This window comes from Delphinapterus leucas, chromosome 1 (assembly GCF_059928025.1).
Source record: "Delphinapterus leucas isolate spDelLeu-1000000601 "Yukka" chromosome 1, BTC_Dleu_Yukka2, whole genome shotgun sequence".
NCBI classification, from domain to species: domain Eukaryota; kingdom Metazoa; phylum Chordata; class Mammalia; order Artiodactyla; family Monodontidae; genus Delphinapterus; species Delphinapterus leucas.
The window spans coordinates 137,445,282-137,458,846 of NC_143129.1; the positions used below are offsets into that span (position 1 = coordinate 137,445,282).

General features: G+C 42.0%; 1 pseudogene; it reads right to left on the reverse strand.

The window, feature by feature from the left end:
• Window positions 1–1,653: 1,653 nt before the first annotated feature.
• LOC149750742 (endogenous retrovirus group V member 2 Env polyprotein-like) lies at window positions 1,654–2,967 on the reverse strand (annotated as a pseudogene).
• Between the last annotated feature and the right edge of the window lie 10,598 nt (window positions 2,968–13,565).

Genomic DNA, 13,565 nt, shown 5'->3' on the forward strand with positions numbered 1-13,565 from the left:
TAAAAGCAAACAATTTATAAACATAATTAACTACATTACACATAAAAACCCACAGTGGTTATTAAAAAGCCTTAACTTTAGCATTCATTTATGATAAAAATAACTCAAATTATGAGTGACAGGAAGTGAAGAATCAATGTACATGAAAGAGCTGAAGTAAGAGAAAATGTCAAAAAAGAAAGCATAAAAATGACTACGAATAAAAAACTGATCAATATTAGTTACACACATGTTTTATTCCTCTTAGCGCAACAAACTATTTAATAAATAGGGTTGTACCTGAAGCTATCAAGGTGACTATGATGAAGCAACCAAACAAGTCCACAAGACAGGACCTTCAACAGGGCTTCAATACTTTAATGGCTTGGGGAATGAGGTGCTGTTCTAGTTTAGCAGATGGAGAAAATTGTGTGCCCCTTACTTAGATCCTGGCTTCAATAAATCAATTGTAGAAGAGCAGTAAATTTTGAATATGTACAGAGTATTAAATATTAGGGAATATGAAATTTATTAGCTGAGACAATAATATTGTGTTATATAAGAAAACACCCTTCTGTTTTAGGAGAGAGATACTGAAATTTTAAGGGTGAAACAGAATGATGTCTGGGATTTACTTTAAAATATTACAGCAAAAAAATAAAAATAAAAATAGATAAGGCAAATGAGGAAGAAGCTTGTTCATGAATCTGGGTGATGGCTGTGAGAGTTTATTCTTTTGTGTATTTGAAAGTGCTTCTAATATTCAAAAAACTGAAAAGTCATTAAGGAAAACCACTGACCTCTCCCAACCGAAGCACAGCTTGTTACCGAACCAAACTTGTGTTTGCTCACCCAATGCACAGGAAAGTCAGTCTACTGACACAGGGTTGTGGTGAAGGAAAGTTCAGCATTTATTTGCAGGGCACCAAGCAGGGAGAATGGGCAGCTAATGCTTAAAGGACCTGAACTCCCTGACGGCTTTCAGGCAAGCAATTTTAAAGATTAAAATTAAGGGTAAGGGTCTGAAACATGTGATTAGCTCATGGATTCTTCTGATTGGATGGGTGTTAAGGAACAAAGTGATATCTGGCATGCTGGTCATCACTTGTCTGGCTCCAACTTCTCTGAGTCTCCTTGGCTGTGGTCAGCAGGTTTCATCACAGGGTCCTGGTTTCTGTAAAACAACTCAAGGATATGTTGCATCAGATTGTTATTTATATCCCTTGAGGAGGACCTAGGAGTCCTGTGACTCTGTTTTATGGCTGAACTTTTCTTGCTTGGTTGCTTTTCCTTTGTTTCTGCATTTCCTCACTTCTGTAATCATTAACTGCTTGAGTCTGCTCTTTAGAACTCTGGGAAGGCCTCAAAAACTCAAGCTTTTTCTACAAACAAGAAGTGGGGACAAGAGGGGATTATATCCAGGAAGGCCCTGCAGGATCCTGCTCCATTTCAGTTCCCTCTTCTCTTCGATACTCCTCAATCCTGAGGGGAATGTGGCGACGACCGCTCTGGCTACTTCCTGCTGAACAGGGGCGATGTCAATTCTTCAGGATTAGAGGAGAGAAAGTCTTGGACCTTCTTTTCTAAGAATTCTCAAGTTCCAAACGTAGCATCAGTATTTTGCATTATGAAACATTATCTCTCTCTTTGATCACTTTGTCATAGTATCTGGACAAATATGTGAAAATTAATGAACACAGTACAATGAGGATGATGGTCAGATGGAGCCTTGTAACAGTACTCAGAATAGTCCCCCTATTCCAGATCGTTACCACAAAAATAAGTCCTGGTACATGTCCTCTTTACAAACATCCTATAACCAGGTAGTCTTTTCAATTATTGTGTTTACTTGGGTTTCAACTTCTCCAGAGGTATTGACATATGTACAGCATGTGGGATGAGCCACTGCACATAATCTTTGTTTTGCCAATAAGAAATCAAGGGCTATTCTATTATCCAGGACCACTCGAGCCAATGATTTCAAAGATGTTTGTTGGGCTGCAATACTTTTAGCTATGTCCAGCAATTTGCCCAATTGTGGCAGATAGGTTATGAATCATATCTCTATTGACATAAACTCTGGCAATTGGTGTGAGTTTGGCAAAAATACTTTGTCCTATATTGTCCTCCTACCCTGCCAATATCTCTCTTTTAAGACGGGTGTTTGATTTAGAGAGAGAAGTCATGCTCTCCAAGCTATGCACATTAAAAGGGATCCTAAAATATCCCAATAGGCTTGACCCTTCCATTTGCCAGCTGTCTAAGCAGCGATGTGCCCATCCTCGTGTTGGTGAGTCACTCCCTATGCCACAGACAAAGATATATCCTGGAGGGGAGCAAGTTATACCTCCCAGGGTCATGTCATTGATTTTTTCATTTTTGGGGAGTTCAGAGATTATGTTATCAAGCCAGGGGTGAGAGCCACTGCAAGCCTTCCATAGTCCATTTACATGATATCCAACTTGTCTGGCTATCTGGCATAAATTCGTGTCATTTTTAGTCATTACACATTTGTCAAGTGTATATTTCAGGGGATTTGGGGCATCACATTTCTTCAGGAGAAATTTGAGGGACTGCGGGGGACCGGTAGTAATTTTCCTCCAATGGAAATTACTTCAGACAGGTTGAAGCAAGGGATTGGGATATTCTGAGGTCCCTTGGTTATCTGAACTTGGAATGTGAAGCTTGAAGGAGGAAGATTATAGAAGGTTAAGGGGTCTGGCACAGTATCAAAATTAGTTATAGGGACCACTGATGGGATATACTGTTCACGAATAGTTTGTGATTTCAAATGACATATCCAACAATTACTTAAATTCCCACCTCTGAGTATACTCTGAGACAACCTAATGAGAGTATTTTCCTTCCAGGAAGCAGCAGGCACCAGTGGGATGAGACAGTAAAGAAAAGCAAGAGGCATTATTACAGTTGGGGCCAACAGCTCATATGGGCAAATAGCACTGGCCCTAAACTTTGGTACAAACTCTATTATCACAAGAGTTAAATTAAAATAGAGCAAGGATGAAGTATCTCCTATTGTCAATATCACAACAAATTACAGGTTTGATTGACTGCAATATAATCACAGGTAAAATGATTACATGAATCAAGAAGCAAGCAAAGGGATCTAAGCAAATAATAAATCAGAAAAATGCTCCAGCCAATTACAAATGTTATTATGAATGGCCACAAGTCATTCACTACTTATCTAAGATACTTCCTTTAATTTTAACCGAAGCCCTGGTCCAGACTTGCAGGAAGGAGTACTGGCTTTCAGTCAGCATTGTGGTTGTCTTTTCTGAAACTGCCGAGGACCGTGGACTTGTAGTTGGATCAGAAGCCAGCCTCAACCATGTGCAGCAGATCTACGGCTTGACTCCTGTCAATTTAACAGAAGAGCAAGTACTAGCAGAACCTGGTAAGGCCCCACTCACTGTGGCTAGAGTTGGTTCTTTGGGTGTACATTGTTCCACGTTACGAGGAACACCCAGTCTCCAGGTCTAAAACACCAGAGGGGGACATCTGTGGGAAACATCATTTTTTTAGTAACAAATTTAGGAGTAGCATTGAAAACTAACCCCAGTGTTTGCACATATCTTACAGAGTCTACTTCTTTTACCTTTTGGTCAGATGTCTGGCCACCAAACTGCTCAGAATAGAGAAAGGGTCTCCCATAAAATATTTCATAAGGACAGAGCTGGAGTCTACTTCTAGGACCCACTCTGATTCTAAGCAGTGCAACCAGCAACACTCTGTCCCAGGTTTAGTTAGTTTCTTGACAGATTTTAGCTATCATCCTTTTTAAGGTGTGTTTCTTGTTGATCAAGGCCTCCAAGATGCATGCAAATTCCATTTTATTGCACATGCTTCAGCTACCTCTTGAATCACATTAGCAATAAAGGCTCCTCCATTCTCACTCTGAATTGAGCTGGGTAGCCCAAAACTAGGAATTATCTCCTGGAGCAAGACCTTTACAACCTCTGGAGCTTTTTCAATCCAGCAAGGGAATGCTTCTACCCAGACTGTAAAGGTGTCTGCCATCACTAGTACATAGTGAAAGTTTCCTTTAACTTTGGGCATGACTGTAAAGCCTACTTACCAAATTCTCTCAGGCCCTCTCCTCTAGCTTGGACTCCATGCAGAGTGGGGGAGTCCCCAGTCTTGGAATTATTTTTAGCCCAAATCATAATACTCTTTGTATTGTCCTTTGTATATTTGGTCTTTAATATAGTCCTGTATACACTGGATACCCATAATCGGTGCTCAGGTATATTGATCCAATTGCTTCCTCCATTAGATATTCAGGAATTGAAAACACTCCTTGGTCATTTACCATTTGTTCCTAGATGGGTAAGGTCAAATCCACATTTTCGTGACCTTTTGAGGTTCTCAGGTGAGTATATCGGGCTAAATTGAGTCAGGTGTATACTTAGGAACAGAGCTATACCAAAGGTGTTTTGCTCCTGGCTGTCTTGGGCAATGCACCACTGCCACCTCCTTTGGCTTGAGCACTGTGTCTAGCAGTTTCAAAACTTCTTGAGGGCATGTTTGATTTCTTTTATTTCAGAAGTGAGCAATCTCTCTTTCCAAATTGCCCCATGTTCATTCACAACTAAAAAGGCATATTTTGAGTCAGTATAGATGTTAACTTTCTTATCTTCACTGAGATGTAAAGGTCAAGTAAGGGCAATAATTTTAGCCTTTTGGGCCAAGGTACCTGATGACAAAGCTTCTGCTGCTAGGATCTCCTGAAGGGCTACCTCTGAGTAGCTGGTCTTTTAGTGTTGGTGGTCCATGAAGCTACTTCCATCTGTGAACACCTCCAAGTCTGGATCTCCCAAGGGAACATTAACCAAGTCTGAGCAGCTGCTCACTGACCTGCATAAATCATACATGGGCCTGCAAGCATGGGCCACCCAAAGGGGTGGGGAGCAGAGTGGCTGGGTTCAAGGAAGACACAGCCTTTTGAATCACATTAGGATTATCAAGTAAAATGGCCTGATATCCTCCCAGGTGGCCTGATGTGAGCCAATATCCATCCTTTTGTTCCAATGGTGGCAGCACATACTGGGACATATGCACCCTGCTTGGCTGTTCTGGAGTGAAATCCTCTGCGTCTTGCAACAAATCTCGAGGAGCAGCTATGACACTCAAATATGTTGACCATCTCTGGATTATAATGTCCAAAGTCTTTGAGAAATAGGATACTGGGCATTTTGTGTTTCTTAGATTCTGGGTCAATATCTCCAGTCTCACTATTTGTCTTTCATGTTCAAAAAGATCAAACTGCATGTACAAAAAGCTGTGTTTTAAGTTAGTAGCCTCAATCTGACAGTCGAAAGTTTGCACAAGCAGTTTTTGGAGAGGCTTTCTGGAGATTCCTCTTGCCATTGCACTCTTTTGGGTTTAACTAGTTAATCAAGTGTCCAAAACAGAGCAAGTGGCTCCAGTATCAATCAGAAAGTCAATTTGTTAGTTTCCCACAAATGGGTTACCCAGGGCTCCTCTTGGGAAGTGAGAAGGAGCCTGTTTCCCCAAGCAGACTTCCTGCCAGGCCTTCCTCACTCTGTCACTTTCGGTTATCCACAGCATGAACGATGCTTTTTCCTCCTCCTCCAGTTTCTTTTTTGAGCTGGGGAAAATTTCCTTCTTGGCTTACAATAGGCACTGCTGGGGACCCACTTTAACATGTCCCTTTTTGGGGTCTCCTTTCTGGGGGCCACCCTTCACTCTCTTGGTTCCCTGGGATCTTACCCTCTGCTCAGATGTCTTGTTCTCCCTTTCTCCCGTGAGTGTTCCAAAAGGGCCATCTGCTGCTTCATTTAACGGGTCTCTTTTTGGTCTGTATTTCCTCCCGACTGTGAGAAACTGAAAGTAATTTCTACCAAATGAGATATGGGCCGGCCAAAAAGCCCTTCTATCTTCTGCAGCTGGGGCACTCTGAGCCATAAGGTCTGATTAACTAACGTGAAATTCTCTGGATTATCGGCATCCACATCTATATTTTGGCAATATGCCCTATACATTCTCTCCAAAGACTCAGGGGTTCTCCTGTGGCATTTGGCACACTCCTTGCACCTTATGAAACCTCCTGTGTTGGCTCTTCATTTTAGAGCCCTGCTAAGTTGCACTCCCTGCCATGCTCAATTCGAGCTTTATCTCCTAGGTCATTCTCAATCCCTTCCTGGATCTGTGGTGGGAATTGCATTTGCTGCTGGTGCTTGGATGGGTTTGTTAGGGGCAGAAGCATTCATTCTATCTGCCTCTTCTCTAGCCTTTTCTATCACCATCCTCCTCTCTTCCTCAGCCAACAGGAGAGTTAGCAAACTCTGAACATCAGCCCAATTTGGGCTGTGCGTGGCAAAGATGGAGAAGAATAGATTTTCCATCCTGGTAGTGTCTTCCCAATAGGTTGGTATATTATTTTTCCAGTTAAACAAGTCTGAGGTTGAAAAGTGAGAGTGTATCCACACGAAACCTGCTGGCTGATCTTGGGCATTTATTCCTCCAAATGGGAATCTACCTCAGTGGGAAATGCTTTGCCTGGACAATAGTAGTTCCCTGGCCAAAATTGGTTTCCTGTCAGGTAACAATAAGGACACCAGTCTGTTTTCCTCAGCTCCTGCCAGAGCAGGTGGGGTTGAGTTGGCTCCTGTGGGATATAGGACCCTGGTGATTGCTTCCGCATTCTGCCCACCATACAGGGGCAGAGGTGGCGGAACTGTAGGAGCATTTCTTTGTTGAATTAATCCCTCATTTCTTCATTCCGGAGAATCGGGTAAAGCTTTTAATATCTCCTTATTGGAGGAAATTTCTTTGTGTATCATAAGTCTATGCATGTTACATTTTTCTCTGAATAAGTGTCACTTTGATACAATAACATAAAAGGCTATCCATAAGAAACGTCATCCCATTTTCCTCCCCTTTCACAGAATAGTTCTAGTTGAAAGATAGTTTTATAATTTAGAGAGCCATTAGGGGGCTAGTGTTCCCCAGATCCTAAAGAGTAATGAGACCAAGCAGTGTTACAATAGAACCCCATTTTTTTTTTCTTTTCAGAGGTGCATAACTAAAAATTTCCCTATTCTGCTGAATATACCCTCATGGGCTACAAGTTGGAACAGAGCTCTGATTATCCATCTTTAGTTGTTCATAGCTGGTGCTGTCAAATATCAAGGAGGTCAGCCAGTAAACACAAGGCATCGCTCAGTGTTTCAGATTCCTTAGTCCAATGCAGAAAATCCCCAAAATTAATGCCCCACCACAGACAGAGTCAAGTGGCTAAAAGAAAAATTACCCTGGTCACATCACACATGAGCTCTGCTATTTAACAGGGACATCTCAAGCAAGTGCCTTGTTTCCTTCACCATAAAATCTCTGAGGGTCACTGACACCCAGCTGGTGGCAGATGCTCAGGGCTGTCCCTGAGACAAAGGTGCTCAGGAAGCTGTTGGACAGAATCTTACAGCCACCTCCTGTCAGGGGCCAATATGCCACAAGTAAGACACCCACTTGGGACGGTGGTCCCTTCATGGTCACCAAAATTGTTACAAAATCAAACTCAGGTTCACTTGCAACAAAGTCAATCTATTGACACCAGGCTGTGGTGAAGGAAAAGTAAAGTGTTTATTTGCAGGGTGCCAAGCAAGGAATTCAGGTCCTTTGAGCACTAGCTGCCTATTTTTCTTGATTGGTGCCCTGCAAATACATGCTGTACTTTCCTTCACTACAACCCAGTGTCAGTAGATTGACTCCTTTGTGTTAGGTGAGTGAATCCAAGTTCAGTTCAGTAACAAGACTGCTCTATATGGCCTACAAATACTATTAAAGCAAAACACCAGTGAAAACTGAAAATAAGGGCAAAGTTGTATGGATAAATGCTGACAAAATTAAAGCACAAAGAAGGCAGTACTGACCAATAAAGCATAATTCAGGTCAAAAGTATGAAATGAAGCAAAGAAAAATTTTCAGTTATGATAATCCAAAAATATAAATATCTTTGTGCCTCAAACAACATGGTTAAGTTAAACCAAGGAAAGAAGAGACAAAAGGCTCAAATAAAAGTAGAAATTTAAAAGAAAACTGTAAACAATAAAATCAAAAGCCAAGTAAGAATTTTCCTTAAACAGAAAAAAATTACAATGTGCAAAGTTAAGCGTGGAAAAGGACCTAGTGTGAGGATTTTAAAAGATAAATTTGCAAATGTACGGTTATTAAGAAAACTCTAGATTAAATTAATGCTATCCTAGCAAAACTTTAAAATAATCAAATATTGATCCAAAAGTAAAAACAAACATAAAATCTTCATTAGATGAGTACAAAGAAAAATCGATAAAATGTTCAACATTTTTAAAAAGTTTCCATGTCCAGAACTTTCCATTTAATCATATAGAACAGACAATTTTCATTAAAGAGTTCTGAACTGCAAGAAAGGTGAAACAGGGAAGTACTTCACAGAAGAGAGAATAACAAATTCTAAACCACCACAAAAATCATTAATGTTTCTTATATTAAAAGTTCATGTAAAATGATAAACTAAAATTTAAAAAAGAGGGAATTGGAAAGCAATGAATACTAAGCATGAAAAGTTGCCCAAGCCCAGATTTTGTGGTTATAATAGAAAAAATTAGGATCACTTTTATCTATCTGGAGTGGGAATAGTTATAACTTTTCAGGAACTTGGAACACCTATTAAAATCAGAAATAATACATATATTCTCCACTCAAGAATCTACACCAGGTGTAAAATCACCTGGACTTAACAATACACGAACAAAAGCTTTAGCACTGAGCTTTTTGTGACAAAAACTCAGAAAACAATACCCTTTAATAAGAGAAGGATTGAGCCAAAGAAGCCCTATGCCCACTCAGGAGTCAGAGGTACGTGACTATTAGTGACTATATCAGAGACACAATGCACTGGTTAGGGATGTCCTGGATATAGCAGAGGAAAAACAAGCTGCAGAAAATGCAGATAGGACAGTCCCGTTTTTGTAAATAGACACAAAACCACAGAAATGAGAATGGGCAGTAAACAGATAAAAACATGCTCAGTTTTAGCAGTCAAGGGAATGCTAAGAAAACTGGTTCCAGTGTTGGAGAAAGCTGATGATGGTCAGTTCTGGGTCAAATAACCCCCTCTCCACCTTGAGAGGGGCAGCAGGAACTGTTAGACCTTTTGGGTAATTAAAATGTGAAAAGTATACAGTAATGTCAAACGCTGGGTGGTCACAGAGAGCGGGGTGGGAAGATGAACTGTTCTTTCTCTGGAGAAAAGGGAGTCCACAAAACCGCCAGTAAATTCAGAGAAACAAACAAAAAAGCACACTAAGAACAGGCTGCCTATTCTGAAAAGTTAATTCAGTAAAGAGGAAATGCAAGTAGATAATAAATATATGAAGTGATGGCAGTCACAAGGCAAGAAAATGCAAATCAAAACAAGCTGTTTTTCATCCCAGATTAAGAGGAAATTGGTTTAAAGTGGCCTAGCCTTGCAGGAAGGCCAGGTGAGTCCCGGAATTGGAGACTACGAAACAAACCAAAGTTCAATTTATGATTCTCTCCACCTATTGCACACAATCACACATGCATCATAAGTTAGTTAAGCCCTGGCGGGTGGGTCTTATCTATATCAGTGGCTCCTGTTCCAGTGATGTCTCTCCTTGGACCTTACCAAACAGATTCCGTATCCACATTAACACTCCTAAAATGTCACACTTAAACACTCACAGTCTAACATCGACTGTTTAAGAATAATCATCATGGAGGCGCCCATTGGCCACTGTGACTCCATTTTGAACTACTTCACACAGCCTAAAGTCGTACAAGATGAGTAAGAATCACACGATTAAAAGGCACATCAAAACATTTACCACACGCCAACCCTCCCCACCCACAATGCCTTGGGTGCGTGAATTGCTCAGCGTTTCTCACCCTTCCTGATTCCTGCCTCCAAATTTCACCCTCCTGCTGTATTTTGTTAGAGCAAGTTCCTTAGAACATAAAGCCGCACTCATCACCGCACTGATTAAAAGCCCCTGGAGTCCTCCTGTGCCAAACCCCTTTTGATGGCCCCCCAAGCCTGACCTGAAACTTAACAAGTTTGCTCCAGCCTCAGTGTTTAAATCATGTTTTCCACCCTGATTTAGGGATTCTGAACCCAGAGTTCAGGATAGAATTTCAGGGTGTCTAGCATCTTGGGCAGGAAAGAGACCACATTTGTTTTCTTTCCTATCTGAATGGAATTTAGCATGACACAGTTATCAAAACAATAATTTGAGATATAGAATATGTGAGCTTCTTAACCTATTATTTAACAAGATCGAGCAGCAGATCTACCCTATTTTTGAATTTTGACTTAAAGTGTAAAACTGTGTTCCATGATACCTGCAAAACTGTAAAATGAAATGAAAATACCTGTGGTTTCTAGTGTTGACAAAGTCATGGATTCTGCTAATAATATCAGACTACCAAAGCTCCAGGTTAAGGGTCCCCACCCTAGAATCATGCCTCATGTGTTCAGAAGGTCAATTCCCCTGGATCACTCTAAAAATATGTGTGTTCCCACACCCCTCTCCACTTCTCCACTTACCAAGCCACTCAACTACCAAGTCTTAGCTGCTGCTAAAGAAAAAACCACAGGCCCCAAATGGCATCACTTATGCTAACGCCCAGAACTCCCAACCTAGACTTAGTACTCGACTTACTTGCAGTTTCCACCTTCCCCAGAAATGCAATCTTAGCCAACCAGTTTGGAATTTTCTGACTGGCACCAAGGAGGTCATCTGTTATGTGGGTCCTCTCTATAGCCTGACCCCCCAGAGGAAGAAGCAGTTTGCATGATAAAGCTGCCATTGCCTTCCCCTAAAAGATGTTCTGACCTAAAAGTAATATTTTCTTTCTTTTGTTTTTATTAACTTTTATTGGAGTATGGTTGCTTTACAATGTCGTGTTAGCCTCCACTGCACAACAAAATGAATCAGCTATACGCATACAGATATCCCCTCCCTTTTGGACTTCCCACCCATCTAGGTTACCACAGTGCGTCAGGTAGAGTTCCCTGAAAAAGTAATCTTTTCTTTCCCTAATGACTCCCTTGCCCCCGCTTCTTCTTATTAAAAACCTTCCATTTTGTGTAATTGCTAGGAGCACACTTCTAGTTGCTAGAATGGATGCTGCCCAATTCGACTTTCAAATTGGTTGAATTTTCTTTTTTACCACCGCTCACCCACTGAGGGTCCTCGTCCTAGAAGGAGGATGAGTTCTCTGCAGAGCAGGACTTGGTCTCCCGTGCAGCTGCGTTCAGGGTCTAGAAATCAAGCAAAGCCCATGATACAGAATTCAAAATTTAAGGTTTGGTATGTAGAAAAGTATCCCATCTTGTACTCACACACACACACAAAAAGATACTTTTCTAGTTATGTGTTTGCTTATATTTATATGATTATAACAGTAAACATGTTATTCCTTTTGTTGTTTGAAAAAAGAATTCAATCAATTGTTCTAACAATGAAGGAAATGCAGAAATACTCTTAAGAAATACTTTGGAGATAAAGTTCAAGACCTCACATCTAGGGAATGGAGGAGAAGGTCCCCTAAGACCTAAAGCTCTCACTTATACCATTGCTTCCAAAAGACACTGTCAATTTCACCTCCCGACTCTGTTTTGAAAGTTAGTACCTAAGTCCTTCCTCATTTCCTCCTGGTCTTCATTTCCTTCTCATGGCACTACTATTTTAATGTCCCCAGTTTCAGGGTAAGGGATGCCTAGGAAGGTGCCTTTATCGCGGGCCAGTGAGGGACAGAGCAGGTTGTAAAGCTAGGGGGCCCCAGGACAGCGCCCACCCCGTGCCCCACGCTTCTGCCAGCCTTACCTGGAGAGGGGCTCCAGCCTGAGATGCGGCCCTGAGCAAAGTGAGGAAGGAGGCTGGAGGACTGACCCAATCTTTTGCTGGCTCCTCCCTCCCCTTGCAGAGTTTGCAAATTCCTAGGCCCAATCCCTTTTCAATCTGCACCCCTTCGCTGCCTCTCCGAACATCTCATGCAGGCCTGAAGCCACTGCTGACTTCCGATCCAGTAACCTCCTGAGCTCCACCTCCAGCTCCGATTCTCGGGCACCTCCGGCTGAGCGTGTCCTACGCTCACCCCACCGCCAGGACTCCAGGCTCTCGAGGCAATAAAGGCACCACTAATTGCCCTGTTATTCAGACATAACCCCAGGTGTCAACCTTGATTTCTCTCCTTCCTTCAATCCCCACATTTAATCATTCCCAAACCCTTGGATTTGTCCACTTCTTTCTCTCTCCATGGCTCTGTAACCATGCTGGACTCTGTGTGGCCTTCCAGAACAGAACCCTCCCAACTTGTCCTCTGCTTTAGTTCCTCTCTGAAGTACCTAGATAAGAGTATTTGATGCACTTTTTCCGAGCTGTTTTACAGATGCTAAACCCCCACCAAATGGAAGAAGTTAAAGTCCTGATGACAATGAACACATAGTCCCCTGGTCCTTGAGGGCTGATAAAGTGACACTGTCCTGTACCTCAACACCAACCAATCAGAGAATTGTGCACGAGCTGATCATATACCCTGTGACTCCACTCCCTCACCTGCATTTAAAAATGCTTTTCTAAAAAAAAAAAAAAAAAAGCTTTCCTGAAAGCCTTTGGGAGTTCGGGTGCTCTGAGCACTAGCTGCCCTGGACTCCTTGCTTGGCGCCCTGCACTTTGCTTCACCACAACCCGGTGTCAGTGGATTGGCTTTACTGCATGCAGGCGAGTCGACCCAAGTTTGGTCGGTAACAGATCCCAGCGTCTGTCACAGGGCCCAGCAGTAAGGGCAGGCACGCATCATGGCTTGGAGGTAGATGAAACATGGCCGACATTCAATTCGCCAGTCACTCGATTTACTGCACGCAGTTGGCATACAAGACGCCTTAGGCAAAGTAGGGAAATAGAAAAGGGGGTAAGGACCTTTCCAAGGAAAAGCCTGGGCAGGAGACATCTCAGCAGGAGCAGCGGTCTCCAGTCCACAATGGGTCTCCAAACAAGTGGGAGTGGGAAGTGGCCCTCTGCTCTGAGGTGGCCTCTGGCAGCGTCCCTCTGCAACAGCTCTCAGCAGGTGGAGTCAGGTCCTCAGTGAAGCGTCTCATTTTAAGGAATAATATTTACCCTAGGGGAGGGGGCCTTGGCTCATCAGTTGTTTCTTCTGTTCCAGTGACTTACGTCACCCATCAAACTTCTCTTCGTTTATCCCTCTAAGACACCCTCAGTCCTCCAGCAGACTTTTCAAGACAACCAATATGGAAGTTCACACTGAGACCACTGGGACTCCATTTTGAACAATTTTACATATCTTAGCTTAAATCCTTCAAGTGTCACACAAGATGAGTAGGGATCCTAACACAAAAGAAATCATATTATAACATTTATAACTAACATTTGAGAACATTTATGATATTAATGGTACTTAATCTAAGAAGTTCAATTTACATTTTGCTTTACATCTCAATAAGAGAGACAGTCAGATTAACCATGGTCAAAATTATAAGGCCAAAAACTTATAACTGCTTACTGTTCATATATCTACAT